Below are 25,729 nucleotides of genomic sequence, written 5' to 3'. Positions count from 1 at the left end.
GACCCAAGGCAAGCAAGAATTCCTGGAAAAATGAAATGAAGCCCTAAGAATAGTAGAAGAAAGTTGAGATAATGAATGAGAATGATGCAAAAATTTATGAAAAGATAATTAACAAGCTTATAAAAGAGACTTCAAAATACTGAAGAAAATAAAATTTCAAAAATCAGAATTGGCTGAATGGAAAAAGTGGAACCAAAGCTCACTGAAGTAAATAATTCCTTAAAAATTATAATTGGTCAAGTGGAAACTTGTGACTCTATGAGCTTTCAAGAAACAATAAAACAAAGTCCAAAGATGAAAATATAGAAGAAAATGTGAATTATTTTCTTGGAAAAACAAGTCACCTGGAAAATAAATCAAAGATAGATAATTTAATATTTGTTTTACTACCTGAAAGTTACTATTAGAAAAGAATCTAGACTTCCTATTTCAAAAATTCTAAAGGAAAATTGTCCTAACATCTTAGATCCAGAAAGAAAAATTGAAATTGAAAAAAATCCACCAACCATTTCTCAAAAGAGATCCCAAAATGAAAATTCTCAGAAACTCTACTCTCATAAGAATTGGTTCAAAAAGAGAAAAATATAGATATACACATACATATATGAATGCATGTGCATATGCATACATTCACATAATCATTTACTCAATTGGATATAGAAATCTATCTTACCTAATAGGAAGATAGAAAAGGAAGGGTATAAGAGATATTGGGGAAGAATAATAAGCTGAAGCAATAGTCAGAAATACCAGACTTTTGAAGAATAAGATAGACAGTGAAAGATAAAAAGAAGAAATTGGGATGGAGGGAAATGTCCAATTAGTGACCATAACTAAATCTGAATAGAATGAGCTAACCCGCAAAATAGAAATGCTTATCAGAATGGATTAGAAACTAGAATCTAGCAATATGTTGTATACAAGAGGTACATTTTGGACTGAAAGACATACATACAAAATTGAAATGAAAGACTGGATCAAAATCTACTTTACTTCAGTTCAAGTTAATGGGGAAGGAGTAACAATCATGATCTCAAAGAATAAACAAAATAGACCTAATAGAATCAGAGAACCTGCATTTTGCTAATAGGTACTATAGTCAACTAATGTCAAAAAAATTACAAAAAATTACTAAAAGCAAATTTCTGATAAGGCCTTCCTTTATAAAAAATACAAAATACTGAGTAAAATTTATAAAATAAGATCCATTCTCTTATTAATAAATGTCAAAGGGTATGAACAGGTGGTTTTCAGAAGAAGAACTCAAAGGTATCTATAATAATATTTTTAAATGGTCCATCACATTATTGATTAGAGAATGGCAAATTAAAACAACTTTGAGGTCTCACCTCACATATCTCAGAAATGACAAGTGCTGGAGGCATCACAGACAATAGGTACACTAATGCACTGTCTGTATAATTGTGAACTAGTTCAACCATTATGGAGAACAATTTGGAACAATACCAACGGAGCTATAAAACTGTTCATACCCTTTAATCCAATAATATCACTTATCCATACATAACCTAAAGAGATCAAAGGAAAAGGACCTATATATTAAAAAGATGGTGGTGACAAAAATTGGGAATTGAGGGAATGCTTATGAATTGGGAAATGAACAAGTTTTAGCATTTGATTGTGATGGAATACTATTGTGATCTAAGAAATAATGAAGGGCATGATGTTTTCAGCAAAATCATGGTAAGGCTTATATGAAGAAGTTCAAACTGAAACAAGAAGAACCAAGAGACAATTGTGCACAGTAACAATAATGTTGAAAACTTGACTATTACTCTGATGATCCAAGACAATTCCAACTGATGATGAAAAAATACTATCTACCTCCATAGATAGAGCTGATGAACTCTGAGAGCAAATTGAAGTATAATCTACATTTTTCTGTGATATAAAAATATATTTTACACAATTTCAAATATATAATTAATATATTGTTTACCTTCCCAGGCAGTGGAAGAGATATGGGAGGGGGAGAGAAAAATCTGAAAATCAAAATTTTATAAAACAGCTTTAAATAGAAAAGAATACAGGAAAAATCATGATTTTCAGATATTCATTAGGGGTAAAATTCAATTGGAATATGGGAATAAAGGTGCAATCAAGAACAGTCTGACAAAAGTGAGCCACACTTCACCACATTTGCCTTGTAAAAACCTTAAAAAAAAGTGGGCCACACTAATATAGAGAAGGAAGGCTGCTTTTCAGAATGTCTTGCTGAAGTTGGAAGGGGAGGAAGGACACTTCCAAAAGAGTATGATGTGGTAAAGAGGAAATATGGAGTTAAACCACCCTATCCCATACCCCAGAGAGGAAAAGATTTTCCCTTGGGGAATGTAATGCATTTCCACCATATTGGCATCTTTTGGGAAAAGCTCCTTTTGCCCTACTCTAGTTACTACTCTAAATAAAGACTGCATAGAGAGAGGAATTCCTCACTGGGTAGAGAGGAGATAGACAAGATTTATCAAAAGGTGAGGAGACTATGATCCCATTCTGTTCTATATTCATTTGTCCCTGACCAAATAGAAGAGGTGTGTGTGTGTGTGTGTGTGTTTGTGTGTGTGTGTGTGTGTGTGTGTGTGTGTGTGTGTGTGTGTGTCAGTTAAGACACTGGATTAGGAAAGCTGTAATTCATTTTTTTCTCCCTTCACCTGAGCTGATCTTCCACTACTAAAATAAAAATGTCACATAGTCATTCTAAATTGAACTGTAAGGTGGCAGAAAGGTAGCTGGTGAGGCACAAGAGGAATAAATGATCTTAGTTTATTAAAAAATATGTACAGCCATGTGGAAAACTTTCCTTCCTCTCCAACCCAGTGGACCTTTTTATCTCAGGTTCACTGGCTGCTCCAAGGCTCTGTTGAACTCCATCTTTTACAAAACTCAGCCATTTCCTTCTTCTATTAACATTCTGAAACAATCCTCTGAAACAATAGATGTTGATGCTTCTTAACAAGACAACAGTCAGTTCCAAACTAGGCTACTTTCCCCCCAATTTAAGCATCTTGTTACCAATGAGCAGACCTCAGTTTCTCGGGTGCTTATTACCTCGAAGATGTATTTTCTGTATGCACAGCAGAATACCAAACTAACTCATCCTCTTTGTTATAAAAAGTATCTCTGGAAAACAAAAGGGAAAGCCCTTCATCTCCAGAAGGCAAAGAGACTTGGAGGTGGTCCTGTCCCTGTGCCAGAAACAAAGCCTTGTAAAGCACTTAAGAAGCTTATTCTACCCCTAATGTGCAAACATAACCCACCTTAGCATTAACTGGTCTTATTCCTATACATCAGGAAAACTCTGCCCCACCCCCCACAAGTGGATAAGGTTTCTATGGAAAAATAAAGTTATTGGGTTTTTTTCTGGATACTCAGATACAATGCACAAAAACTAACCATGTCACTACGGGGTTGATGGGAGAGGAAGTGAGAGGTGGTCAAGATTTATAAGAAGGAGGCAAGGGATAGATGAAGTGTGAACATATGGCCATGTGTCACAAATGTCTCCTTGTGTAATGAAGGACTAACACTTATTTACCAGGGACTTTGGGGCTCATTTTATAGCTCTTTAGTCCAAAGGAAGATCCTTCAAACTGCAAATGTTTTCCCAAATGAATATTTCAAGTAGAAAAGTTTGCTATGACAAAGGCAATGACTGCAACTTCTCCATCCATTAAGAAGTTTTCTTGATGAGAATGTCTGTAGAATCTGGAATTGTTTTAGCTCACAGAACTTCAAATATGGGAACAGTCACACTGATAATATCACCTATTCATTTTAAAATTTAGTGGAAACATTTCTGGTTAATTATTTTCTTTAATATTATTATTTGGCATATATAGCATACTGCTACAACTTAATTTTTTCAATGTACTGATTTTGAGTTGAGACAGATTAGACACTCAAATTGTGTTGAAAAACTGTTTTGTCACTTCTTCACTCTTCCTATGTTTGTGACAAATTCATTACTCAGCTCATACCTCTCTCCTGAACTCTAGTCCCTCATTTTCTCCCAGAATGTCCAAGGACATCTCAACTTCATTGTGTTCAAAACATAATTTATCTTTCATTCTAAACCCTTTCCTCCTCCTACTATCCTTCCAGTAACAAAGCTTTTCAATGTCTTACTGCCCACAAAGTAATCACCACAATCGAATTCCTCATCAACTCTCACCTGGACTATTATAACAATCTCTTTTTTATTCACTCTCCTAGTTTCTTCTCTCTTCTATACATTGACCACAAATCTGCCAGATTGATGTTCTTTTTTTTTTCTTTTTGCAAGGCAAACAGGGTTAAGCTGCTTGCCCAAGGCCACACAGCTAGGTAATTATTAAGTGTCTGAGACCGGATTTGAACCCAGGTACTCCTGACTCCAGGGCCAGTGCTTTATCCACTATGCCACCTAGCTGCCCCCAGATTGATATTCTTAAAGCATAGATCTATCCAAGTCACTCCTCCTATTCAGGAATAATATATTCATAGAATAACATACAAGTTATTTTTCTGATTCCTCAGCTGTTAGTAGTCCCACAAGCATGCACACATATATAACATGTATATTTATGTGTGTATGAGTATATGGATATACATATAATTTATGTGTTTATACATTTATTAGCAAAATGAAGTTAGAAGTGACCTCAAAGGCTATTTCAATCTGTACATTTTAAAGATAAGGAAACTGAGACCTGAGAAGATTAAAAAATGTGGTCATAATGGCATGGAGCTAAGTTTCAAAAGCAGGATTTGAATTTAGATCCTCTGACTACAAAGCTAAATGCTATTTTCTTGACCACATCACTTCCCTATTGACCTGGTATGTGCATCATGCTTATTATCTTCTTATATAAGTTCCTGTGGGAAAGGGAATACTTGATTTTGGATCTTTGTTTCCATAGCTCCTAAAAATTCTTGGCAAGTAAATAAGTATTTGACAGATCTTTCTTTTTAATTGAATTGAATTGAGTATATCAAACGTGACCACACCAAAGTATAGAGGAACTATCCCCTACTTTGTTATGGATACTACAATTATTTTAAACCAGGGTAATATTATATCTACCTTATGATTCTATGTTACACTATTAACTTACACCAAACATTTTCTAGTCAAATTTTTCTGTCTTTTTTATATGAAATGCTATCTATTCTGACCCCCTTTTGTCCACAATTTTATATTGCTTGATTTTTTTCAATCAAAGTACAAAGCTTTGTGTTTATCTCAGTTATATTTTATCTCATTACATTAGTTAAAATTATCTGGCTTGTCAAGATCTCTTTGGATCCTGACTCTGTCATACAATATGTGATCTGACCCTCCTAGCTTTCTATCATCTACAAATCTGATAAAACCACCATTTATGTTTTGATCCTATTCCCTAATAAAATGATTAAAAATACACAAGACACTTGGCTCAGTTCACTAGAGATCTCTTTCCAAACTTACACAGAATATTAATGACTGCTCTAGTCATACAACCAGTTCCAAATGCAAAGGTAATGATGATAATGATGATGATGAACACAATAATGGAAATAAAGTTTTCAAAGTACTTTAAATCTACCGTTACATTTGACCCTCACAATAGTCCTGCCTATTTTATAGACTAGGAATAAATATGGAGATTAATTAAATTAAATATGGAGAATCTAAATGACTTTCTTGTACCATTAATTCCATATACATCATATCAGTGATCAAATTCAAAGTTAAGTTTCTCTTAATTCCATATCTGGGACTCAAAAGAGTGCAGTTCCATATTAATCTCTATAACCAAGCATGCCTTGAAGATGGACAGGGTTGCTCCCACAACTGGGGGGAATGTTCTTAATGACCTTCATTCTGTGGGGAGGAATGGGAAGGGTCAATTGGATTTCCTTCCCAGGGATGCACATCTCTCCTCTAATGCAAGTACCAAAAAGGGGGGGGGGGTGCAGCAGCTAGGTGGAATAGTGGATAGAGCACCAGTCCTAGAGTCAGGAGTACCTGGGTTCAAATCCGGTCTCAAACACTTAATAATTACCTAGTTGTGTGGCCTTGGGCAAGCCACTTAACCCCATTGCCTAGCAAAAATCTAAAAAAAAAAGGGGGGGGAGGGGATCAAGAATTGGATACAGTTCTTTGAGGAAGTGGAAGAATTTAATTTACAAGATGTGAAGTTAATGTACAATATCAATCGATCAAATGATAAATATTTATAAAGTGGCTGCTCCATGCCAAGAATTTTATAAGACATAGAAATAAAATACAAATATGAAACAGTTTATATTGAGGAGAGACAAATGGGAGGATATCTCACAGGTAGCTCTTGAGCTGAGAGAATGGACTCAAAAATTGAGAATTGGAAGTCAAAAACTGGTTTGGAAGTTATGTTGAAATCACATGATAATGGAAGAGGTTTGCTAATCAATGAATCAAGTATAAGCAATTGTTTCTTTTTTGGCCAAACAGCCCCCCCCCCCCCACACACACACACAAAGCCCAAAAACTTTCCTCTGATTTCAAGGAGCTCACATTCTAATTGGGAAGACATTTTGTGAATAGTCTGTTCAAATAAGATAAATACATGATAAATTGGAGGTAATCTCAGACAGTAGGCATTAGTAATAATGTCTATCTTTTTTTTGCAGAAGGTGGGATTTTAACTGAAACTTGAAGAAAACAAAGGAAGTTAGGGAACAGAGATAAGAAGGGGTAGCATTTCAGCAAGGGGGGCAGGGAGGCAACAAATTGTCCTGTACAGAAGGAAGACAGTAGGACTAGCTCCTAGAATACAGAGAATGAACCTTTCCATCTAACTTGCGATTGAAACCCCTTACGGATGCTGTCTCTCCCTGTCTTACCATCTCTATATGTTGCCAGGGGTTAGAATGTGCTTGAATTTTTTTTTCTTTTTCATTCATTCATTACAGGGATTTGCTCTCCAGTCTCCTTGCAATTCTTCACCCTATTCCATTTCCCCCCACTCACCTCTAATTGCCCCGTCCTTTGCAGTTACAAACATACTCAGCTCGCCTCTGTCCCAAACAGAGCTTCCTTCCATCTTGCTACCCCTGTTAGCTCTGCAGGTGCTGACACTGCACAGATGTTGCTGTTACTGCACTAGCTCAGCTTGGCTAGACCATAAACCACCCACACAGCCACAGCTGTGCGCACTTACACACCTTGCAGGTGGGGCAACCATCAAGGAAGCTCTGCCTAGCAGGAAGGCCAAGTAGAACAACTGCTGCACATTCACTTACGCTCTAAGTGAACCAGCAGATGGATCCCACCCATTGTTGCTTAGCCCCCCATGGGGAATGGCCAACTGAGTTTAGTGAACTTTTTTTTCATTCCTCTGTTTTTTTTTTCCTCCCGCAGATCATCTGTCAGCTCACCTCTCGCATAGTATACTGCACCTGAAATTGGGGATGCCTTTCTCTTCTTGCTGAGTAAGTTACATTGGCAAGAACTAAACAATTTCAATCATATAGGAGTTTTCATATTTTTGGTATTCCAGAATGATCCTGGTCCTGCTAGGTAATGTATGCTTTTCCCATTCAGGGATCTTTGTAAGCAAACCTACCCAGCAAGTCAATGATCTAGGATGAGTTATGGCATCTAGGTTGTCATCTAGTGCACATACCTTAAATTCCCACATCTTGACTCAAGAATAAGAGGCGGCAATTGAAGATTCTCATTCAATGAAACTTTAGAATATTTCTAATTTTGCCCAATCTTGGAATATTGGCTAAGCAAAATTTAGTCTATGAATGTAATGCAATGTTATTATGCCAAAAGAAATGGAAAATGGAATGTATTCAGAGAAACTTGGGCATACCTATATGCAGTGAAGCAGAGCAAAGTAAGTAGACCCAGAGAATGATTTATATAATGAACAAAAGATGATAAAAGAAAGGGGCAGGCAAAAGAAATTTAGTTAATAGAATAAAAAATTCTAGTTGAATTTAATCCTAACTCCAACCTAGAAGGATAGTGCCATAGGCTGCCCTTCTCTAGGCAGAGAGTTAGTGGATAATAGGTACTGCATGATGCATGGGTATTGTCAAACATGACCAGTGTGTTGGTTTACATTTGAAAAGTGTGTTTCTTTGTTACATGAAGGCATTTTTCTTAACTGTTTTCTGTTTCAGGAACCCTTTGGCAATCTTGAGAACACTGTGAAGCACTTCTCAGTATTTTGTTTATATACATAAAATTTTAAAGTCAAGATTATGAGGGAATCTAATTATATTGAGAAATAAAGATGCAATTTTCCTATCTGAGTCCACCTAAAATGATTCCAGAGACCCCCCCAAAGGATCTGTGGATCATATAGGAACCTTTGTTAAGGGGCATTGGGAAGAATAGTAGTCATTTTTAAAGCATAATAAAATACTTTTAAAAGTGAACCAGGACAGCTTTACTAAACAGATGAGCAAACTGAGACACCAAGTTCACACAGTGGAAGTAGGTATGAAAAGTTAGGTCATCCAACTCTATAGCCAGGGCTCTTTTCTAGCATATTGTCTTGTCCCTAGCAGGCTTTCAGTAAATAAATATATTGAACTGAAGTCAGGATACATCACAAATCTCCCCTCTGAAACTGCTACTGTAATAATTCCTGCAGCTCTACTTTCTGATGGAAAAATGGAAATAATGATAAGTTCAGTCAGGTAGAAACAGACAATCCTAGAATTCAGAGACTACTTCAATTTCTCTTTTAAAGCATTATAGAGAAATACCAACCCCATTTTCATCTCCATGGTGGAATTAGGAGGATGTTCCAGTTATTATCCCATCTCTCTCCGCCTTACAACCCCTAACTTTGGTTTTCATTCTCACCATGACTCCCAAGGTCTCTACTCACTAATTCTTTCCTTTAGCCAAAGGGTTGAAATAGATTCCTTGGTAAACTTGTTCAAAGTACATTTTTTTCCTTAGACTAGATTTCTTTTTAACTTTTTATATTCTCAATGATTCCTTTGACAAACCTTGGCTTTGGGTTTGTCCCACCATTCCATGACTTTACTTTTATCCATTTCTCAACCATAACTGGGGGAGGGGAAACAATCACAAATTCAGGCTTACTGGATCCACTATAGATTTATATTATATAAGCATCTTTTGTGAACAAGAATCTCAACTAGACATTTACTGAAATCTTTTTGCACCTCCCCTAAGAGTCACTGCAATAACTTTTCCCAATTCAACTCTTTCATGACCTCCCTTCCCCCCCCACCTTTTACTTGGAGAGTTTGAATCATATTTCACTGTAAATTGGAGGCCGTATACAAAGAACTCCTTTTTCCCTCTCCCTCCTATCAGGTCACTAAGATGTCTTCTCCAATATCTTTTCCTTCAGTTTTAGCTTGTGTGAAGTGATTCTTCTCCAAGACTAGTCCTTCTATGTATAGATTTGAAGCTACTCCATCATGTATTCTCAAGTAGATTGCTCCTCTATAATGATGATGAGTATGATGAGGATGAGCAGGATATTTTGTCTTTTATTCTCACTGAAGACTATGACATGAGGGAGGTGATGCTATGACATGCATGTGAATTGGATTTGAGTGAGGGGGTGCTGTGCTAAGTCACAAACCTCACTTTCTCTTCTGGAACTAAATCTGATTCTGATGGCCAGATATGGATCAGAACTATTGAAGATGGACCTGAAAGCAAGGCAATCAGGATTAAGTGACTTGCCCAGGATCACACAGATGTCAAGAATCTGGGGCCAGATTTGAACTAAGGTCCTCCTGACTCTAGCTCTATCCATTGTACCCTAGCTCATTCTGTCCTTGATCTTGAATCTCTCTCCCTATTTGCTGTTTGCCTGCTGCCTATAAGCATCCTTATGTCACAAACAAAACCTCATTTTACCCATCCTTGCACAAAAGCGATCATGCTATATCTCTCTTCCCTTTAGTGGCTAAACCCCTTTGAGAAAAATGCCTACAATGAGTGACTCTATTTTGACTCTTCTGAATTCTCTGGAGATTAGCTTTTGAACTCATCATTCAACTAAAACTACTCTTTCTAAGCTGACTGATTAATTCTTAATTGACATAACTAATGGACGTGTCTCAATTCTCATCCTTGTAAACCTCTTGGCAAACCTCTGATACTATTTTTTTAGGTTTTTTGCAAGGCAAATGGGGTTAAGTGGCTTGCCCAAGACCACACAGCTAGGTGATTATTAAGTATCTGAAGCCAAAACCTCTAATACTATTGAACATCCTCTTCTTGTTTCTTTTTCCAAAGATTTGGTTATACTATTCTATCTTTGTTTTGCTCCTACTTGTCTATTTCTTCATATTGCTGATTTTTACACTCACTACCCATAGGTGCCCCCAATAACTTTGTCCTGAACCCTCTTTAGAATCCCTTTACAATTTCTTATTTGCTCATCTCATCAGCTTCCATAGATTCAGCTATCAACTCTACATAGATGATTCTATGTAATCTATTTATGCAGCAGTAATCTCTCTACTGACTTCCAGACCTATGTTTCCCACTAGTGACTAGTCATCTTGAATGGAATGCCTCAAATTGAATTAATTTGTCATTTTAAATTCTTCTTCTACACAATTTCCTATTACTATAGAAGGTACCATTATCTTCCCAGTTGCCTAGGCTTACAAACTAGGCAATATACTTTGTCCTTCACTTCTTCTCATCGCCCAAATTTATCTCAAACCTCAGGATGTCTTTCCAAGTTCTATAAATTCTTAATTTATAGTATCTCTCAAATGCATAACTTTCTCTCTAATAAAACAGGTACCACCATCATCATCTCAGACCTGAATTATTGAAGTAACTGGTATCATCTCTCTCTACACTCCAGTCCATCCTCCATTCAGCTGCCAAAATAATCTTCTTAAAGGACAGGTGCAGAAGGTATGGGAGATATGCATGAAGCAGCTAGATAATTGGGAATAATGTTATAATAGGAGCAAGTCAGTGGCATAGTGTATAGAGTACCTATTGGGCCTATTGAAGAAAATGGAAAAAAGAAGAACCTGTTTAAATAATTACTTTGGTCCCATGCAGAATCAAAACACACTCACTCAGATGATGACAAAATTAAAGTTTCTGTATCTAAAGCCTGCAAGAGATATAGGAAATGGGCTAAGGCTATGGAAGAGCTCAAAAAAGATTTTGAAAATTAAGTACAGGAGGTAGAGGAAAAATTGAGAAGAGCAATGAGAGCAATGCATGAAAATCATGATATCAAAGTCATCAGTTTGGTCAAGGAAATACAAAAAAGTACTGAAGAAAATAACATGTCAAAAACCATATTAGGTCAAAGGAAAAAGCAGTTCAAAGGTTAATGAGGAGAAGACTATCTTAAAAAGCAGTATTGAAGGGGCAGCTAGGTGGTGCAGTGAATAGAGCACTGGCCTTGGAGTCAGGAGTACCTGGGTTCAAATCCGACCTCAGACACTTAATAATTACATAGCCGTGTGGCCTTGGGCAAGCCACATAAATGCACTGCCTTGAAAAATCTAAAAAAAAGCAGTATTGATCAGATGGAAAAGAGATAAGAAAGCTCTCTGAAGAACACAACTCCTTCAAATGTAGAATGGAGCTCTAAAGGAAGCTGATTACTTTGTGAGAAATCAAAAAACAATAAGACAAAAGCAAAAGAATGAAAAATTAGAAGAAAATGTGAAATATCTCATTGGAAAAACAACTGACCTGGAAACAGATCCAGGAGAAACAATTTTAAAATTAGTGAGCCACCTGAAAGTCATGACCAGGAAAATAGCCTAGACTTCATTTTTAAAGAATTTTCAGAGGAAAATTGCCCAGATATCCTGGAAGCACAAGTTAAAAATAGAAATTGAGGGAATCCATCAATAACCTACTGAAAGAGATCCCAAAAACACAACTCCCAGGAATATTATAGCCAGATTCCAGAACTCCCAAGTCAAAGAGAAAAATATTACAAGCATCCAGAAAAAATAACTCAAATATCACAGGACTTAGCAATGTCTACATGTAGGCCTCTTAGGGATTGGAATATAATATTCCATAAAGCAAAAGAACTTAGACTATAACTGAGAATCAATTATCCAAAATTGAACATCTTCTTATGGGGAAAAGATAGACATTCAGTGAAATAGGGAAATTTCAAATTTTCCTGTTGAAATGACCAGAGCGGAACAGAAAAATTGGATCTCCAAGTACAGAACTCAGGTGAAGCATAGAGAGGGTGTACAAGAAGAGTAAATTATGAGGAATTTAATGATGTTGAATGGCTTCTATTACTGCATGAGAAGATGATAGTGATTAGAAGAAGCATAAATAGACAAGGCAAAGGAAAGAGCTGAATATGGAGGTATTGAGTCATCCAAATCCCAGATAGTCATCCAAGAAAAAGTAATGTACTGGGAGAAAAGGAAAGGAGTGGTAGAATGGGCTGTGATGGGCTAAGATGTTTCATGCAAAAGAGTCAAGAAATAGCTTTAGTAATAGAGTAGAAGAGGGAAAGCCAAGGGGAAATTAGTGAGCTTTCATTCTCATCAGAATTAGCTCAGAAAGGAAACAACATATGTACTTTATAGGGTATAGACATCTAACTTACCCCAGAGGAAAAAAGGAGAAGAGGGGATGAGAGGAGAGGAGGTTGTAGCTGATAGAGAAAAGAAAAGATTGTAGGAGATGGCAGTCAGATACAACAGACTTCTTTTGTTTTTCACAAGGTGTTGGGGTTGGGCGGCCTGACTGTGCCTACACAGCTGGGTGGTAGTTTGGTTTGGAGTCTCCTGCTTCCAGGGGCAGTGCACTGTCTGCTTTGCCACTGGGTTGCCCCACAACACACTTTTAAGGAGGGATAAAGTAGAAAGAGACAGAAAATAGAATAAATGGGAGTGGGGAGGAATGAATGGAGGGAAATAAAATTAGCAATAGCAACTGAATAAATATTGAAGCAACTTCTCTGATGGACTTATAATAAAGAAGATGATCCATCCCACAGATAGAGCTGATGGTATGTAAACACAGACCAAAATACAATTTTCTTTTTCTTTTTCGCTCTCATTTCATTTTTATGAGGTTTTTCTATTTTTTTGGGGGGGTGATTATGTTTATTCTTACAACAAGACTATTTTAGTAATGTGTAAGTAAATAAAGAAAGAAAGAAAATTTAGAAAACATGAAGAAAGAGAATGGGTGTTTTTGGTAATCTATATGATATCAAGAAATCCAAAACAACAAATACAGATTAGATCAAAGAAGAAAGGAAGAGATCACGTGCCATCAACACATTGAAACATTGAGCATTTATGACAAAAAAGGTGTATATAAAACTCAATTTTTCTTTACAAAATCAGAAAACAGTAGGGCTGAATAAAATCCACAGTTACTGGATCAAACACATCAAATAGGATATGAATTCCTTGCAAAGCATTTTAGCAGCTTCCTCTCAGATACAAGTTTAACTCACCTTCCTCAATAGGAGGCATTACATAGCTCTAACCAAAAGATGAGATCACCAGCACAACTACATGTTTATGTAATTAATCAAAGTATTCACAACTTTGATCATTTTTTAAATTCATAAACAAGGATAAAGAAACAATATATTGGTTGAGTAGCAAAAAATGTATATACAGAGAACATCCCAGGGGCATACAGATGAATACGTTATTGATTCAGTGATTATTGAACAAACCTAGTGAAAGTTTATATTATGCCATTTCTATTGATTGCTGAAAGGCTTGACTTGGTTCCACATGAATGGTATATTCAGGTATTACAAATATATAAAATATATCCAGGCATTGTGAGAATCCTAGCGCATTTGATGTACTCACTGAAAAATTGTCCCTTATTTAAAAAATGCCACTAGCCACCAACATATCACCAGCACAACAATTTAAAGAACTATCAATATCAAACTTACATGGAGAAAATTTAAGCCTGAGGTGATTCCACTTCACCTTAAACCTATTATCATTCAAATGGAATATTACTTTCATGTCAAAGAGGAAGTCATACCAAACATCCTATGAATCACTTTGTATTCTTAGATGACAGCAAGTTAGTTATGACTCTATTGAAAACCACATTTAAAGGTTCCTTCATCTGAGAGGTTCATTCATATGAGAATTAGATTATAATGATGATGATAGCCTTTTACAAGACATTACATCATTTGATACAATAGCCCTTTGAAATTTGTCCTATTAGGGGTCCCATTTGACAGATAAGGAAACTGGCTTACCCAGAGACACACGAACATCTGAGATAGCTTGAAGACAATAAGACCAGTTCTACCTGAGTCTACTCTTTCTATTACATCACATCCCTTCAAATACTAATTGAAAAAGGCATGTACATGAAGAAAGATAAAGTATAAAATCTTACCCAATCGTGTGCAAATGTTTATTATTGGGCTTTCTGGGGTGGGGGTGTACTAGTGACACATTTTTAGTTTGAATCTTCATGTTTAAAATTTTCTACTACTATCTTAAGTGTAAATAATCAATGAAACAATAAATCAAACCCAGGTTTGGTGGTAGTGAAGTTGTAAATGCTCAAACTGAAAATTTAGCAATGGCATCTCTGAGTCATGGTCTTCTCATACGGAGAAAGAAAGAGGGGGAGAGAGAGAGAGAGAGAGAGAGAGAGAGAGAGAGAGAGAGAGAGAGAGAGAGAGAGAGAGAGAAAGAAATGGAGTGGGGGAAGGGAGAGAAGAGAGAGGGGGGGAGAAGAGAAAAGAAATGAGAGAAGACTGAACATCCAAATTGTCTCTGACAGCTGCTCTTATGAAACAAATCCCAAAGATAGTCGTCCAAGAACACATTTGCCAAAATAGAAGCTAATGGACCTTTCCATAGTAACAAAGGTCTTTAAATTTGGGCTCCTTATTTAATGGTCTTTACTTTTCTTTGGTTATTTCCAGAGACCCTAATGCACTGATTACTCTACAAAGCTTCATGATTCTTGGCAATCTCTCACCTTATCATGTCAGAAAATAAACAAATTAATAAACTCTTCTGTGTCTTGACTTTCCTCATAGCTTCACTAATTCATTCAAAAACTCTATTTTAAGGAAAAAGAACAATGAGTTAGGTAATAATGATACCACCTTAATAACAAGAGGCAACCATCATTCTGTCAAAATTCTGAGTACAAGAATCATATAGTAAGCATAATTCTATTTCTGGATTGTTGAGGGGACACACACACACAAACACACACACTCACACATACACACTCATACTCTTTATTAGTTAATTCAAACAACTATAATGTTAAATCATTAAGGAAAACAATACCCATTTCTTTAAAAGTCACTTAGAGATCACTTTACAAGAAAGTATTTACTGTCCTGTATGAAGAAATTAGTTGAAATTGCTTTGAAAGTAAGGACAAAATAATCAAGATTCATAGGAGTAAATGGAAGTAGATTTTCAAATGCAAGTAAGAAAGGGAAAGAAAATATCACTCAAGCCTTTACCCAGTATGTATGTTTTAAACTTTTAGAAAATAACATTAAAGTAAAACATAAGAATACTTTACAGGTATAAGAAATCTTAACTTTAAAAACTCCTCCTAGACTTCCGGCCAAGATGGTGGAGAGAAGACAGGCACAGTTCTAAAATCTCTGGATCTTTTTCCATTTATGATATGTATCAAACTTCTTAACAGAAATCTGATCAACAAAACCCAGAAAGAAAAGCCAGCAGAAACAATATCTACCTCAGAATTTGTCTTTTGCAGTCTGTGGTGAGTCTGGGCATAGAGGGTGGACTCTTCTGGGAACCTGGGACCAGGGAGAGCTTGGGAGCCTAGATTGGTCATGGATTGGCACATTTAGCAGCAGGGATGGAGCCAGGAGCCTTAGGGCCTGAGAATGGGACCTTCTTGATTAGCAGCAGGGCTAGAGCCTGGTCAACCATGAGAGCTTGGGTCAACTAGGGAGCAGAGGCATTGGTGTTGGAGCTGACCCTCCAGAGCTTGCCAACTGGGCTGGGTGGGAGAGTTCCAGGGCAGGAGAGCTGCAGACATCTTCCCTGGGCTCATCTGGTCAGGAGGAACTCAGAGTTCATGCCTTTATTTCAGCTGAAGTCTCTTCCCAGGACAAATGCAATTACAGACCTTCTGCCCCAGGCACAAGTGTGTGAGCAGAAGAACCAGCTCAGGTGACAATAGGAAGAGTGATGACCTCACCCCAGGGTAGAGCCCACCTTGCTCCCTTCAGGCTAAGGGAGTAGGCCTCAATCAAGGTCACAGACACTCCAGAGAAATCAACCAGCACCCCCTACTGACCAGCTGGAGAAATTACACTCAGTGGCCAAAATCTCTAGCAGCCCCTACTGGCCAACTGGAAATATGACACTCAGTGAACATCTGTGAATCAGTGCCTCCCCAATCAAGGTCTTAGCAAAATGAACAAAGTTTAGTGGAAAGGAGGGTCCAAAGAAAAATTCTTGGAAGAACAGACCCTAACTCAGAGAGACCTAGAACCTCTGAGGAGAATATGATCTGATCTCTAGCACAGAAAGACTTCCTTGAAGAAATAAAGAAGGAGTTTAAAACTCAATTGGAGGGCGGCTAGGTGACATAATGGATAAAGCACCGGCCTTGGAGTCAGGAGTACTTGGATTCAAATCCAGTCTCAGACACTTAATAATTACCTAGCTGTGTGGCCTTGGGCAAGCCACTTAACCCCATTTGCCTTGCAAAAACTTTTTAAAAATCAATTGGAAAATTTAGGAAAAGAAACCCAAGAGAAGATTAATACCTTCCAAAAAGAAAAAAATCATTGGAAAATACAATTGGGCAAATACAAAATGAGAATAATTCTCTCAGATCCTCAATTGGGTAAATGCAAAAAGAAAATAATTCTCTCAAAATCTCAATTGGTCAAATGGAAAGCTCTTTCAAAAATAGAATTGACCAGTTGGGAAAGGAGTTGCAAAAGGTAAATGAAGAAAACTCTTCTCTAAAAACAACAGGATAGAGTCTGCAGAAACTAATGACTTCATGAGACAGCAGGAGCCTCTTAAACAAAACCAAAAAATAGAAAAAATAGAAGAATATGTAAAATACCTCATCAGCAAAACTACTGACCTCAAGAACAGATCAAGAAGTGACAACCTGAGAATTACTGTCTTCCTGAAAACATTGAAGAGAAAAAAACCTGGATTTAATGTTACAGGATTTAGTGATAGAAAATTACCCTGATATCAAGGAACCAGAGGGCAAAGTAGTTATTGAAAAGTAGTTATTGAAAGAATACATAGATCCCTGGGGGCAGCTAGGTGGTGCAGTGGATAAAGCACCGGCCCTGGAGTCAGGAGTACCTGGGTTCAAATCCAGTCTCAGACACTTAATAATTACCTAGCCTTGTGGCCTTGGGCAAGCCACTTAGCCCCATTTGCCTTGCAAAAACCTAAAAAAAAAACCTTGCAAAAACCTAAAAAAAAAAAGAGATCCTCAAATGAAAATATCAAGAAATATTGTGGCCAAATTCCAGAACTATAAGATAAAACAGAAAATCCTGCAAGCAGCCAGAAAGAAACAATTTAAATACCAAGGAGCCACAGTATGTATTACAAAGGACCTGACTGCATCAAATTAAGGGATCAAAGGGCCCAAAACAAGATATTCTGAAGAGCAAAGGAGTGTGGAATGCAGTCAAGAATCCACTATCCCAAAAAGCTGAGCTTTCTTTTTCAGGGGAAAAGATGGACATTTAATGAAATGAAAGAATTCCAAAAATTCCTGATGAAAAAACCAGAGCTAAATAGAAAATTTGGTCATCAAACAGGAGGTTCAAGAGATACATGAAAAGGTAAAAAAAGGAGGGGGTAAAGAAAAAAATGCTATCCAATAAGATGAAACTGGCTATATCCCAGCATGGGAAAAAAGATTCTCATAACTCTTGAGAACTATAACTCTAACAGAGAGAATATACCTAGCCAGAAGTGATGGGCACTCATGACTTATCCATGAGACTGCTATCCAATGAGATGAAACTGGCTATAACCCTACTTGGGAGAAAAACTCTAATAACTCTCAAGAATTGTAACTCTATTAGATAGAATATACTTAGCTAGAAGTGATGGATACTCAGAATTTCCTATGATTAAAAATGATTTAAAAATACCTCCTCCTTAAAAGGGGGGACAGGAAGGAAATGGAATGGGGTAGATCTCATTACATTAAGAGGTATAAAAAGATCTTTGGTAATAGAGGGGAAGAAGGGAGGAGATAAGAAGTACCTATATCTTCCTCTCATCAGACTTCACTTAAAGTCAAATTACACACACACTCATTTAACTTAAAAAACATCTTAGCTTTAAAGTATTAAAAGGGGAAAAGGGGAGGGGGGAAATGGAGACAGGGAGGGGGAGAAAATGGGAACTAACAGAAGGAAGTGAAGGAAAAAGGGAAAGGGGAAAGAAAAGAGAGGGATGGATATAGGAGGGCAAACACACTGAAGGAGGTGGTATTCAGAAAGGAAATACTGGGGAATATGGATAAAGGGGAAAAAGGGGAGAAATACAAACAGAGGGAAGATAGCATGGAGGGCAATAAAGAATTAGTAATTATAACTTTGAATGTGAATGGGATGAATTCTCCCTTAAAACGTAAGCAAATAGCAGAGTGGATTAAAAACTAGAATCCTACAATATGCTGCTTACAAGAAACTATTTTGGAGCAGAGAGAGATGTATAGATTAAAGGTAAAAGGTTAGAACAAAATATATTTTGCTTCAGCTGAAGTGAAAAAAGCAGGGGTAGCAATCCTTATCTCAGATAAAGCAGTTGCAAAAATAGATAGTGTGAAAAAAAGAGAGAAGGAAGAAAACCCTATCCTCCTAAAAGGCACCATAAATAAAGTGAGTTAAATATTACATATGTAAACACCCAATGGGACAGCATCCAAATTCTTGGAGAAGAAGCTGAAAGAGCTACATGAAGGCACAGTCAGCAAAATTCTACTAGTGGGAGACCTTAACCTCCTGCTCTCAGATCTAGATAAATCGAACCATAAAAAAATAAAAACAAGAAAGAAGTTAAGGAAGTAAATACATTGTTAGAAAACCTAGATGTGATAGACTTATGGAGGAGATTGAATGGGGATAGAAAGGAATATGCCTTTTTTCTTTGCAGTACATGGCACTTATACAAAAATTGACCATATACAAGGGCATAAAAATCTAATGATTAAAATGAATACATCTTTCCCAGATCATAGTCCCTGGGCCAGGGAGATATAGAACCAAAATTAATTGGAAACTGAATAATAATAATAAAGAATGAGTGGATCAAACAACAAATTGTAGAAATAATTATTTTAACCTAGATAATAACAACCTATGGTGTTCACTCAAAGCAGCTGTCAGGGATATATTTTATCTTTAAATACTTACATGAATAAATTAGAGGAAGAAGAAATAAATAAATTAAATATGCAACTTAAAAAAATTAGAGAAAGAACAAATTAAAGCCCCCCAATTAAATACCAAATTAGAAATTCTAAATATTAAAGGAGAATTAATAGAATTGCAAACAAAAAACACTTTTGAACAAATAAATAAAACCAAGAGTTGGTTTTATGAAAAAAACAATAAAATTGATAAACCTCTGGTTAATGTTATTTAAAAAAAGAAAGAAGAATACCAATGCCAATAAATTTGACAATCTAAGTGAAATGGACAAATATTTAAAAAAATATAAGTTGCCCAGTTTAAATGAAGAGGAGATTCAAAACCTAAAAAGTCCTTTCTCAGAACATGAAATTCAACAAGCCATCATTGAACTCCCTAAGAAAAAATCTCCAGGGCCTGATGGATTCACAAGTGAATTTTACCAAACATTTAAGGAACAATTGGTTCTAATAATATATAAATTCTTTGGAAAATTAGGGAAAGGCAGAACTCTGTCTAACTTTTTCTATGATGCCAATATGGTGCTGATACCTAAACCAGGAAGAATTAAAACAGAGAAAGAAAATTATAGACCTCTCTCCCTGATGAATATAGATGCAAAAGTCTTAGCAAAAAGTTACAATAAGTTATGATTAGGATAATACATTTTGACCAAGTAGGATTTATTCCAGGAATACAGGGTTGGTTCAATATCAGGAAAACTGTTAGTATAATTAATTATATAAACAGCAAACATTTCAGAAATTATATGATTATATTAAAAGATGCTGAAAAAGCTTTTGACAAAATAGAGCACCCATTCCTACTAAAAAAACTAAAGAGTGTAGGAATAAATGGACTTAGACTAATAAGCAGTATCTATCTGAAACCATCAACAAGCATTATATTTGAAGCTAGAGGCAATAAGATCGGGGGTGAAACAAGGATGTCCATTATCACCACTACAATTCAATATCGTATTAGAAATGTTAGCTTCAGCAATTAGAGAAGAAAAAAGAAATTGAAGGAATTAGAATTCAGAAGGAAGAGACAAAACACTCATTCTTTGCAGATGACATGATGGTATACCTAGAGAATCCCAAGAAATCATCCAAAAAATCTACTGGAAACAATTTAGCAATTTTCACAAAGTTGCAGGATATAAAATAAACCCTCATAAATCCTCAACTTTTCTATATATGACCAGCAAGATACAGCAGGAAGAGCTAGAAAGAGAAATCCCATTCAAAGTAACCTCAGACAATGTAATACTTCTGGAATTTGCCACAATATTCGTTGGTGTTTTCAATTTTGGATCCCCTTCAGGAAGGGTATCGTATTCTTTCAGCAACTATTTTGCCCTCTTGTTCCATGATATCAGGGAAATTTTTCCTTCAAAAGGTCCTGAAATATTGATCCTAGGCTTTTTTTTATCCTCAATGTGTTTAGGAATCCCAAAGATTCTTAAGTTTTCTCTCCTGGATCTATTCTCTAGGTCAGTAGTTTTCCTGATGAGGTATTTTATGTTTTCTTCTATTTTTTTTAATTTTTTGGTTTTGTTTAACAGATTGTTATTTCAAGAAGTCATAGGTTTCCATGGATTCCATTCTTGTTCTTAGAGAAGAATTTTCTTCCTTTACCATTTATGACTCCTTTTTCAATTGGTAATTTTTGTTTTTGAAGGAGTTTTCTATTTGCCCAATTGTGGTTTTGAGAGAATTATTTTATTTTTTCTCTTTTCCAATTGTATTTTACAAGGATTTGTTTTCTTGTTGCAAGGTGCTAATTTTCTCTTAGATTTCTTTTTCCACTTTTTTTTTCAAATTGATTCTTAAACTCCTTTCTGATCTCTTCTAAGAAGTCTTTCTGCTTTTGTGACCAGTTCATATTCTTCTCAGAAGTTCTAGCTCTTGGGGCAGCTAGGTGGCACAGTGGATAGAGCACGGGCCCTGGAGTCAGGAGTACCTGATTTCAAATCCAGCCTCAGACACTTAATAATTACATAGTTGGGTGGCCTTGGGCAATCCACTTAACCCCATTTGTCTTGCAAAAAAAAAGTTCTAGCTCTCTCTGAATTAGGGTCTTTGTCTTTGAGGTGTCTTTCAAAAGACCTCTCTTCTTACTGGCCTTTATTATTTTCCTAGGATCTTGTGTTGGGGAAGGGGCTGGTTCACAGACCTTTGGTTTTAAAACCCTAGAGACTTTGCTCACTGGGCTTAGTAATTCCATGTGAGACAACCACTGGGGTTGCTAGAGGCTTTCTTTGGAGTGTCTGTGACCTTGATTTGTGGCCCCACTCCCTGGGCCTGGGGAGGTGGAGCGGGGCAGCAGGATCTGGATTAGTCTAGCATAATGTGTGCTGGGCCCTTGGGTTATATAGTTAATCTCCTTATTATTCACTCAATACTGAGGGAGATCTGCTGCCCACACCTGAGCCTGGGGCCGGGTGGAGGGAGGGTTGTTACTGTTCTGAAGAGTCCCTTTCTTCCATAGGGATTGGAGGGGGCACTAAACTGGAAAATAAGGGGCTCAAGACCCTGGTCTTCCAGGCCAGCAGAGCTGAACAGATTGATATCTAGTTGCTGTGCTGGAGCTCTCCCACCCACTACACTGGAATTCTTCCTCCAGTCTCAGCTATAGCTCTCCTGCCCACTCACAAAGTCAAAGCTTCCACAGCTGTTCTCAGGTTAGATCCAGGTCTTACCCTGTCACCCTTGCACTGGTTGTCTAACTTCTGCCCCCAGATCACCCATGTTCCCCTGAAACAAACCTTGTTCTTTCTGGATTTTGTGGATCTGAATTCTATTAAGAGGCTTGATTCATACTAGTTCTAAGGGAAAGCCAGGAGACCTTAGGACAATGCCTGTCTTCTCTCTACCACCTTGAACAGAAGACCTCCAAACTTGAATAGTTTCTGTCCCACAAATGATATTGCAATTCTTTTTTTTTTGTAATTCTTATCTCTATGTTTTCCACAAAATATTTCCTATGCCTCCTCAGTTCTACTTCGAATCCTTAACTTCCTTCAAAGTTCAAATCCAGCAAATCCTTCCTAAAAGTCTCATCACCTATAAATGGTTGATCACAAGAAGACAGATTTTTTTAAAAAATCTATAAACCAATCAGCTTTTCTAGATTCCCTTTTTCAGTAATTGTAGATGATTTTGATTGATATTTAGAATAATACTAACCCTTCAAAAATGTTTTGACCCAATGGCTCATTATGGCATGGGAATGGCCCTAGGTTCTCAATTCAATTCAACAAACATCTAAGTACAGATATGAAAGGCAGTATACTGAGGACAAAAAAAAAATAATGAAGTGAAAGCAAATGACAATAGCAAAAGAAAAAAATTAGTTCATTCCTTTTAGAGTTTAGGTCTACTGAATTACATGTACTGGTTTAAGAAACCACTAGGATAAGGAAACTTCCTATATCAATACAGTTAGCACTTTTTTCTACAACTTCTCCTCTTCAGAGAACACTGAAGGTTTAAGTAACTTGGTATGGGTCACATATGGAGCCTTTCCCTTACTACTTGAGAAACCTTAGATAAATTACTTAACTTCACTGGACCTCAGTTTCTTCATCTAGAAAATAAGACCACTAAGCTAGATGATCCCTTGGAAGAATTTTTCTGAGGTTGGGCTTGAATTCTGGTACTCTTAGGTATGGGGTTAGCTTTCATTCCATGACTAGACCATAATACTTTATGAAATTATGCCTGATATGAACAGAGATATTTATTTAAATAGAAAGTTTGACCAGTAAACAGATAAATAAATAGTTATGGAGGGATGGAGAGATAGAAGAAAAAGAGAAAGATGAGAAAAATGGAGGCCAAGGTAGACTGATAGCAAAAATGATTTACAAAATAATTTCCTTTTCTGTGTTTTGAGCTTCACACCAAATAGGAAAAGCATATAGTAGAGATACTATCATCAGGTATTATTTATATCATTAACTCCATTTTAAAGATAAAGAAAGCGAGATTCAAAACAGTCAGATATCTAGTAATTATCATGGGGGATTAGAATCCATGTCTCTCCCGGGTCCAAGGGCATTGCCCTTTCTACCACTGTGTCTCAAATGTAATGCCAGTACAATACACATTTTTTGACAAGTTCAGTCAAGACTTAAAATCCTGAGAATGGACCAGCTGTTAATGTAATTTAAGGATCTGTCTAATTATGTTTGGAGAGGTTCTTCAATAAGTTGCTGACAAATTTATCTACCATTCTGAACATAAAATACCATCACCTAATTCATGTATGGCTATGACGGGAGAGCATCCCCTCTATTAGAATCACAGATCTGGGGAAAAGCTTGTTAAATTTTTTTAAAATACCAATTGAACTTTCCCAAACTTTCCTTGCAAATGTTTTCCCTCACAAATGAGGTAGCCTATTCTAACACTAAGCCGTCAGACAAATTCTATTTTCTACATGGGAACATTCCCAAGGCCATTTGCCTGAACTGTCTTTGCTTGATATTTTATAACATTTTTAAAATTAGCTCTTCATCAGATTATTTAATGAGGGGAGATTTACAAGGCACAGCACCACATTTGCTCAACGTACAATTGGGTTACACAGTTCATAGACCACAAATTGCCTTCATGCTGAAAGAAGAACATTTACTATAAGAGTAATGTAGGTGAAGTTCTCTTCTATAGATTACCACATGGGGCTTGTTCAGGCAAAGATTAATAGCATCCAGCCAACATAGGCAGAATGTTAGGAAACATTTCAAAATGGTGAGATCTATCAGCATATGGACTAATCTCTCAAGGGAACTAATGGGAGTCTAATCAGTTAAGTCATTTAAAAGTGGTCCAGACAAAGTCATTCTGGAGAAAACCACTGTACACTGGCAGGGTGATGGACTAGGTGACCTAAGAGTCTCTTCCATCTCTAAGTTTTATGACACAATGAAACAAGGTCATATATTAAAAATGAATGCATCTACTAAAGTAATTCATTCTCCCCTCCAAAAAGGCCCACACTATAAAATTCTGAAAATTTATACTTAATCATAGGAAAGTATGAGTCATCTGAAATATTCCTTAAAAATCAGAGCTATCCTTTGACCCAGAGATCCTGTTGCTGGATATCTGGCACAAGAGGTCAAAGACAGAAAGAAAAATTGCCACATATGTAAATATATTCATAGCAATACTTTTTGAAGTTAAAAAGAACTGAAAATAAAATAGATGCCCATCAATTGGGAAAATGCCTAAACAAATTATGGTACATGGGAATATCACTATTACATAAGAAGTAATAACTATAAAAGCTTCAGAGAAGCATGGACAGGCTTATATGAATTGAAGCTAAGTAAAGTAAGCAGAAGGAAAATAATATAAAAGAAGAATGCAAGTGAATAGCATATATATGCAAAAAGTAAAATGAATCTATTTCTGAATTCTCTGCTACATAGTGACTGATGATAGAAGAGATTTGAGGGGGAAAAGTACCTCTCCCTTCTTTGAAGAGCTAGGGAATTCAAGTAGGGGGTGAAATATGGGTAAAGAGTACTGATGAAACTGTCAGACTCAGCAAACTTGTGAAGATTAGTTTTGTAGAATTGATTTTTTCCCATTTTTCTTTTATATTCTTTGTTCCTGGGGTGGATATGGGTGGGGTACATCTGGAAATGAAATTGTTGTCAAAAAAATACAATATTGATAATTTTCTTAAGTCTCCATTTCCCCATAGTAACTTCCATCATCCAGAGCTGTCTTCCAGAAAACAAATATTTCTACTTTTATATATCTTTCATTCAACTCCATGAGAGACTTTATAAAGAATTGTATCTTCTTTGTCGTTGTTCATTGAATTTTTAGTCCTTTTCAACTATTTGTGACCTCACATTGGGATTTTTTGACAAATATGCTAAAGTGGTTTGCCATTCCTTTCTTCAATTCATTTTACAGGTGAGGAAACTGAGGCAAACAGGGTAAAAGGACTTGCCCAGGGTCACACAGATGGTCAATGTCTGAGGTCAGATTTGAATTCAGGAAAATGAATGTTCTTGACTCCAGGGTCAAAACTATGCACTATCTAGCTACCCACATGTGTTCTTAACTGATCATGAATTGTAATTGTGACATTTTATTGTGACTTTTCTTTTCTTTTTCTTATAAGAAATGATGCTATTGGATAATTGTGGCAAGAATAAGGGTTGGAGAGTCACAATGGTAGAAAAAAATAAAATTTTTTTCAAAAAAATTAGGCCATTGAACTTCAAAAAAGATTAGTGATTTAGCTTCTTACGTTTTCCCCACCTTTTATCAGTACTTATGTCATATATTTATTGGCCTGACAATTGTAGCTTA

Source organism: Macrotis lagotis, chromosome 2, assembly GCF_037893015.1.
Source record: "Macrotis lagotis isolate mMagLag1 chromosome 2, bilby.v1.9.chrom.fasta, whole genome shotgun sequence".
Lineage (NCBI taxonomy): Eukaryota > Metazoa > Chordata > Mammalia > Peramelemorphia > Peramelidae > Macrotis > Macrotis lagotis.
This window is presented reverse-complemented; position numbering follows the sequence as displayed.